The sequence below is a fragment of the Mercurialis annua genome, linkage group LG7 (assembly GCF_937616625.2).
Source record: "Mercurialis annua linkage group LG7, ddMerAnnu1.2, whole genome shotgun sequence".
Classification (NCBI taxonomy): domain Eukaryota; kingdom Viridiplantae; phylum Streptophyta; class Magnoliopsida; order Malpighiales; family Euphorbiaceae; genus Mercurialis; species Mercurialis annua.
In genome coordinates, this window is record NC_065576.1 from 34,944,808 (window position 1) to 34,953,360 (window position 8,553).

Sequence of the window (8,553 nt, forward strand, 5' to 3'; positions counted from 1 at the left end):
TTTTGGATTAAAGTATACAAATTAGAATATTGTGGTTTAGGGTTCCAACTATTAATCGTAATGCCTATATAAAATGTTTTAACTATTTTAAAGGTTTTCCACTTAATAAATGTAAATAGTGGTATGAACTCATCTCAGTATATCTGACCCCGTTGTTTTCCCCATTTTCCAGGTTTATGATTTTGAGCGAGTTAACTGGTCTCCGATTCTTTATTTTTCCTCTGAGGTTTTTCTTTATTTTAATAAAGTTGTCAAACTGATTTCATTCTTAGACCGCAGTAGTAAGTAGAAGTCTTTATTATTCTAGTATGTTGTCGTATTGGTCCGACTGATTTTATTATTGTTTTGGCATTATATTGCTAACTCTGGTTTTATCATTTTTTCCATGTTTGGAGACTCAGAGTTGTCTGAGAAATTATTATTTAACTGTTGATATTATGAACTGTTAGAATTAGGTTGGAGTCTCGGTTGCCCCCCGAGCAGTGGTTTTCTTGCAGGTTTACGTGTTTGAATATTATCCATAAGGCTAGCTATGGAATTTGGTACTACAATATCCATACTCTAGCGCCGGTCGCAATCCTTGAATTTGGATCGTGACAGCCACTGATCCTAACCATTTAAACATAATACTAATCATCTTAAAACAGTAGGTACACCAACTCATACCATTTAAGCGATTGCAGCACTTTGAAAAAACATGAATTCACCATTTATGCAATTTCGGCTAAAAAAATCGAGAACATGCCAAAGGTATTGATACAACCAATATGATAAGATCATAAACATAAAACCTCCATACATATCATACCAATCAGTAGCCTAAGCACTACATCTCGATTTCATGGATTTAAACCACCGAAACCATTAGAATGCACAAATCGCTAGAGACATCCTAATACTGATAAACCATGTCCAAATGCTATCAAACTATATTACATCAGAATATACATACCCACAACATAATTTTAATCATACAACTCAGATATAAGAACATGGCATAGCAATGGCAAATATACACAATAATGAAACCATATCATGAGGACAAGAAGCCATTACCCAAATATGAAAAATGATATGATGATGGATGTTTTGAACCAAGGTATGAAGATATAGAAATTCAATTGATTCACCCAACCACTAACAAAGAACACGCACGTACAAATCGCTTAAATCTTGCGAAAGGAATGCAAAATCACCCTCAAAGCGTAATAAATCGCACCCGTACTTGTTAGAACGAAGGAATAATCTATTTTCACTGTGTTTTGTCGCTTTTGGGGTTTGGGTTTGAAATAGAGGCTAGTGTTACAAGTTAGGGGGTCTATCTATAGACTCCCACGGGCTTTGCATGGGCTTCGATTAAAGCCCAACAGATTAATAGTTATTTTTAAAGTTAGAAGCCTGCAAATAAAATATTAAACTTACATGATTTTAATAAATCCTTTCAGAAACAACATATCCAAATAGGGACCCGATCTGAGATTACAATTGGGAGATATCAACGTTTTACTAAAACAAGGCTTATTTGGAAAACACTCGAACACTGTTTCGATAAATACCCAAAAACAAATCGAATCAACCTCGAACACATAAGGGCTCAAGGTATACATTTGAGACATTCAAAACAACACTACCAAGTTATCACAAGTGTTACTTCCAACATATAACAATCCAGAATCAAGTCGTAAACATAATAAGAATATGCCAAAATGCAAAAGAACACGGGGTATTACATTCACCTTTTGTTTAGTCGTAGAGAGCAGTCTTTCATGATCAAGCTTGACTTCAAAAAAGCGTTTGATTCGATTTCTTGGGAATTTATTCTTAAGATGCTTACTCGGATGAATTTTGATAATTCTTAGTCAAATTGAATTTCTTCATGTTTTAATTTTTCTAAGCTCTCTGTTCTTATTAATGGGTGTCCTTCAGATAATTATTTTATGGGCAAGGGAGTTAGACAAGGAGATTCCCTTTCTCCTATGCTTTCTGTCATATCAGTGGAAGGTTTGCGAGCCATTTTTCAAGTGCTACTTCTAAAGGGTTGATTAATGGCATTCCAGTTGTCACGACCCAATCTCATGGGCCGAGACCGGCGCTATAGAATGGGAGTGGTAGCTCCGAAACCCGTAGCAAGCCTAAAAACGTAAATAAATTTTTCGCAAACATCACATATCATGCATGACATACAGAAACACGTGTCATGCTGAAAACATGCCAGGCTATACATTATCCTCTGGCAATCACAAACGGTAGAACGCAGCATACATTATATATATAAACATAAGTTTAAAAACATCAGAGTAATATTCACAGAAACCATTTGATACAAAATAGACACAAACACTTATCTACTGCAGCTCTAGAAGTAAAGTACTGTTTCTTTACAAACTTTCAGAAATATCAGACTTCTGAAAGAAGGATAGAAATCCGTTGTTTCAAAGTTCTTTTTCACATGAGAGGGAAAAGTGTGAGGGGTCAGTATACGGGAATATACTGAGTGAGTTCATATATTTACTAATAAGTATTCATATAAAACATAAAACAATGCAATGGTGCTTAAATCACGTGTAGCCAAGTACAAGTTCCGATTGAAACCTTAATCCTCGAACATGCCAAACGTATATAATCAATTCAAAGTGATCCAAAGGGTCCGGCTCCGAGATAACTCAACCGCGTCAGCCGCGACCAACCTCTTAATCCCAAGTTGTGGGCCTCGGAATAACTCAACCGAGTTCAACCCACTAGATACAGGTCTCGGGATAACTCAACCGAGTTCAACCTCGTATCTACTATTCATATATCCAACTTTCATATTCGTATTCATAATCAAGTTCACAGCTGTAATAAATCAAAATTGGTAATCACGCAGTCCTATTGCCGCCCAATAGGTAGCACGTTCCATCAGATCAATACTGGTTTTAAACCAACGTGTATGTAGTTCATATAAAGAATTTGCATTAAAAACATTCAAATCAAACATAAAGCAATATAAAATATTTGCTTGTGTAAATACTTTAAAAGTAAATTTATATAAACTCACATAAAACGCTATCCAAAAATACTTCGGTGCTCAGAAACGTCAAGCTTCCCGAGCTCCTGGTCCAGCTGCTTCTTGCCTCGCCGGATCTAAAACGATTTCAAAATAATTGACTCATATCAGAATCATATTCTAGGATTGTCTCTAGACTCGAGACACGACATATAAAACTTATCGATTATCGTGCTCTCACGTGTTCAATCCCGACAAACGGTTTCTAACTCGGTTTTTGTTCATATTTCTCTTCTGAATCGATTCTCGTTTAACCTCTTTAGGTCAAATAACTCGAACTAATCGATAAAATAATCAATTTTGATAACACTACGCTAAAACGGGGCAAGATTTGAAAATAAAACGATCGGGCAAGTCACTGTACGGGCGCACGTCTGACTGTGCGCTCGCACAGTAGACTGTGCGTTCGCTGTCACGACCCATTTTCATGAATCGTAACCAGCGCTAGGGCATGGGTAATGTAGTACCAACACCCGTAGCTAGCCTTCCTTATAACATACAATTCAATTAAACCTGCAGAAAACCAATGCTCGGGGGCAACCGAGGCTTCAACCCAATTCTAGCAGTTATAATATTCAACAAATTATATAACATGCTTATCCAATTTTGAGTCTAAAAATAGGCATAACATAAATCAGTGTAAATAATATAACATACCATAGCAATATAACTAGTCGGACCAATCCGACAAACAACGGTAATAATAATAAAGACGTCTAGTCAACTACTGCGGTCTAAGAATAAAATAGTTTGATAGTTCTACTAAAATAAATGGAACCGCCGAGGAAAAATAAATGCGGAGATCACCAGACTCTCTCAAATCATAACCCTGGAAAAAATTGGGAAAACAACAGGGTCAGATATACTGAGATGAGTTTATAACCACTATTTACATTTATCAAGTGGAAAACCTTTAAAACCGTTTAAAACATTTAATAACGATATTACGAATAATAGTTGGAACCCTAATCCATAATTCTAAATAAATAACATAATCCAATAGGCCTGGTCTCGAGAGCTGAGCTACACCGAGTTACCACTAACCACACTTTACCATATCCAGAGTCCCGAGAGCTGTGCTACACCGAGTTACTTTATTTGGTCCCGAGAGCTATGCTCACACCGAGTTTCCACATTACCATAAATACATTACCCAGATCATTACCAGTGCGCACGCGGTCCTAATGATGCCCATTAGGTAGCATGTTCCAACTAATAGCCATAATATAAAAACAGTTCGAAATATACATACAATATATATATTTAATATTAAAATAACAATTTACTTAATAAAGCAGTAAATAGTAAGTACAAACTCACAGCTTGCTAATCCACGTGATAACTGCCAAGCAACTAATCCTGGTTCGCCTATGAAGCACGAACATTAGTCGGGTCTAAACAATATAAAATAATTATTAAAAACAGACCCTAACTCTAGAGAGTACTAGACACCACATAGGACTAGCACAAATAACACGTCGGAACTAAATCATCCAGAACAACACAAAAATACCCAATAGGTAATAAAGCCCAAATAATATAAGTCTATTGAGTTCTTGCTTAAGATCCGATTAACAAATACTATTTAATAATCTTTAAATAATAATAAATTTTCAAATAGTGGATTAGCCGAGTTACCGATAACTACCAAGCTAATCTCACTTGTCGGTTGACCCAAGTCTAACCCGACTCAAAACGCTTATTAAATATAAAACCGAGTTTATATTTATAAAATAATTTAATAAAATAATAATCCATTTTAAAAGCAGAACTCAATTACTTCTATTTCAAGTAACCCAAGTTACAACCCAAAAATATAATCATTTTAAGTTTATAAAAATTTAGGGACTAAACTGTACTTTAGCCAATTAGGGACTAAAATGTACTTTAGCCAACTTTATGTTTAAAATTAAATTGGTTACTTTTGTTTATAATTAAAACAAAATATAAAGTTATTCATCGAAAGTTTACTTAATTGAGTTATAAAACGTTTACTTTGATATCCGAAACCCAATATAATTACCCGAGTAATTATGTTAACTTAATTGTAAAATAACCATAACTTATAAGTTTACAAATCAACTCAGAACCATTGTAAAAGTTATTATTAAGAATAATGCTAAAGTTAAACTTTGATCATTCATTTGGTATAAGTAAAACATATTGGTGATGAAAATGGTCAATTTACCATCCCCTACATTTAAATTAAGCAAACCCGCCTAAGCCATGAATTCGGTTTGCAGAATTCATGAAGCCATCCAACACTCCATTTTTCTAATCAATCCATTATTAATTATCAATCCGAAAACTACATGTAACATCACCAATACAACCTTAGACATCAAACACCAAGAATCCATCAAGAATGTTAACTGCCGAATCTTATTCATCCCAAACACGAAGAACAATTATGGAACAATGGATTGATACTCATTGAAGGCTTAAACTAACAACAACCCAAGAGATTCATAACCATTAACAAGCAAAATCATGGCCAAAAGAAAAAGACTAAATCGGCAGCAACCATTTATCTCAAGAACAGTTAAAGCAATTCTAAAACGGAAACCGTACGGCGAATGGAATGAGATCGATAGCGTACCGTTCAACAAAAATGAGGTGGGGGATCGAAGGCACACGAGTCTAGAACGTCTGAAAACAAACGATATTGATTTCGATCTAGAAACGAGAGAGAACGACTCAAATTACGGAAGTGCTGTTTAAAGCTAAAACTGAAAACAATGGAGTTATGAACTTACCGGAACAGCAGAGTTTGGATGATGATTTCGGCTTCGTTTCTCAGCGAATGAACAAGGGAATGGAGGCTAGGGTTTGTTTGTAGTATGGAGAAGAGATTAGGGTTAAATTAAAACGTTAATATAGTAAGGAATAAGAGATACGAAGGTCCGTAATACCCCTCACGTAAGGGTTCTGCTGGTCTCGAACGAGACCAGCAGAATTTGTTGAGTTCTCGTTCGAGAACTGTAATTCTCGAACGAGACTCAGCCCAAAAAGCTTGTGTCTCGTTCGAGAATTCTAATTCTCGAACGAGACCCAACGAATATGGGTCAGGTCTCTTTCGAGACCTGATTCAAGGGCAGTGGTTCAACCTTTTGGTTGAACCACAAAGTGATAGGAACCAAATGCGAACCCGAAAAATGGAATCGAACCAAAAGAATTTAATTACGAACTTAATCGTCACCCGAAAAACTCAAGTTGTTTCCGAAAACACCTTTAGAAAAATTTAAAATTTTTCCGGGATATTACATTCTCCCCAACTAATTATAAATTCGTCCTCGAATTTGACACGACAAACAATTAACACCAGAATAACACGTATACAAATAACAACTATAGCAATCATGTAAAAACAAAGCATCGCACCTCACGGAAAAAGAAAAGGGTAGCGATTTCGCATATCCGACTCGGTCTCCCAAGTGCACTCCTCTACAGAATGATTGCGCCAGAGAACTTTGACCATCGGAATCTCCTTGTTCCGCAATTTACGCACTTGCGTATCAACAATCTCAACTGGTTGTTCCTCATAGGATAACTCTTGGTCAATCTCAACACTTTGGGGCACAATCACGTGCGAAGGATCAGAAATGCACTTTCTCAACATAGAAACATGAAACACAGGATGTACTAACGACATGTCTGGCGGCAGAACCAGACGATAAGCCACATCTCCAATCCTCCCTGAAATCTCGTAAGGACCAATATACCTCGGTGCCAACTTTCCCTTGACACCAAAACGAACCACGCCTTTCATAGGCGAAACCCGAAGAAACACGAAATCACCAACATGAAACTCAATGTCTTTCCTCTTCGGATCAGCATAACTCTTATGCTGACTAAAAGCAGTCTCTAACCTCTGTTTGATCAACGACACCTTCTCTGAGGTAATCTGAATAATCTCTGCTCCCGAGAGTTTACGCTCTCCAACCTTCTCCCAACAGATAGGAGATCTACACTTGTGCCCGTACAAAGCCTCATATGGCGCCATCTCGATACTCGCGTGGTAACTGTTGTTGTAAGAAAACTCAATCAACAGCAAATGAGTATCCCAGCTATCCTGAAAATCGAGAACACACATCCTGAGCATATCCTCCAATGTCTGAATAGTCCTCTCAGACTGACCGTCAGTCTGAGGATGAAAAGCTGTACTGAAATCCAACCGAGAACCCAAGGATTCCTATAATGCTTTCCAGAACCTCGAAGTAAACACAGAACCTCTGTCTGAAACAATAGAAACCGGTATACCATGCAAACTGACAATCATGTCGATATACAACTGAGCCAACCTCGAAGCAGTATACGAAACCTTGATCGGAAGGAAATGAGCTGACTTGGTCATACGGTCAACTATCACCCAGATGGAATCGTACTCCTGTCGAGTACGTGGTAAACCAACCACAAAATCCATAGCAATCCGCTCCCACTTCCACTCTGGAATAAGTAGTGGCTGTAGATAGCCAAAAGGTCTCTGATGCTCCAGCTTCACCTGCTGGCAAGTCAGACTCTTAGAAACATACTCAGCGACATCCTTCTTCATCCCGCTCCACCAGTAGGTACCCTTAAGATCATGGTACATCTTAGTAGAACCCGGATGAACACTATAAGCAGATTTGTGCGCTTCTTCCAGAATCTGGTCCCTCAAACCATCTGAATCTGGAACACACAATCTCGAACCATGTCTCAGAACACCATCCACAAAAGTAAACTCAGAATTACCGTCCTGCTGAATCTCCTCAATAATCCGTTTCAACTGTGGATCCTCAGCTTGTAAAGCTTTGATCCGATCAATCAAAACGGGTTGCACTTGTAACTGTGCCAACAAACAACCAGCATGAGAAACCTGAAAAGCATATCCTGAAGCTATCAAACCGTGCCACTCTCTAATCATGGGTCTACGCCCAACCTCAGAAATATGAGCCAAACTGCCCGAAGACTTGCGACTTAACGCATCGGCTACCACATTAGCCTTACCAGGATGGTACTGAATAGTACAATCGTAGTCTTTCAGCAAATCTAACCACCTCCTCTGTCTCAAGTTCAACTCTCTCTGATCAAAGATATACTTCAGACTCTTATGATCAATGAAAATCTCACAAGTAGCACCATACAAGTAATGCCTCCAAATTTTCAGCGCAAAAACCACAACTGCCAACTCTAAATCATGAGTAGGGTAATTCACCTCATGCTTCTTCAACTGTCTGGAAGCATAGGCAATCACCTGTCCATGCTGCATCAGAACGCAACCCAAACCAATCCGAGACGCATCACAATACACTGTGAAACCGTCAATGCCAGAAGGCATTGTCAAAACCGGAGCTGTAGTCAAAATCTCATTGAGCTTCTCAAAGCTCACCTCGCACTTGTCAGTCCACTCAAACTTAACACCCTTATGTGTCAGCTTAGTCATTAGTGGAGATATTCTGGAGAAATCTTGCACGAACCGACGATAGTAGCCAGCTAAACCAAGAAAACTTCTGATCTCGGTAACTGAC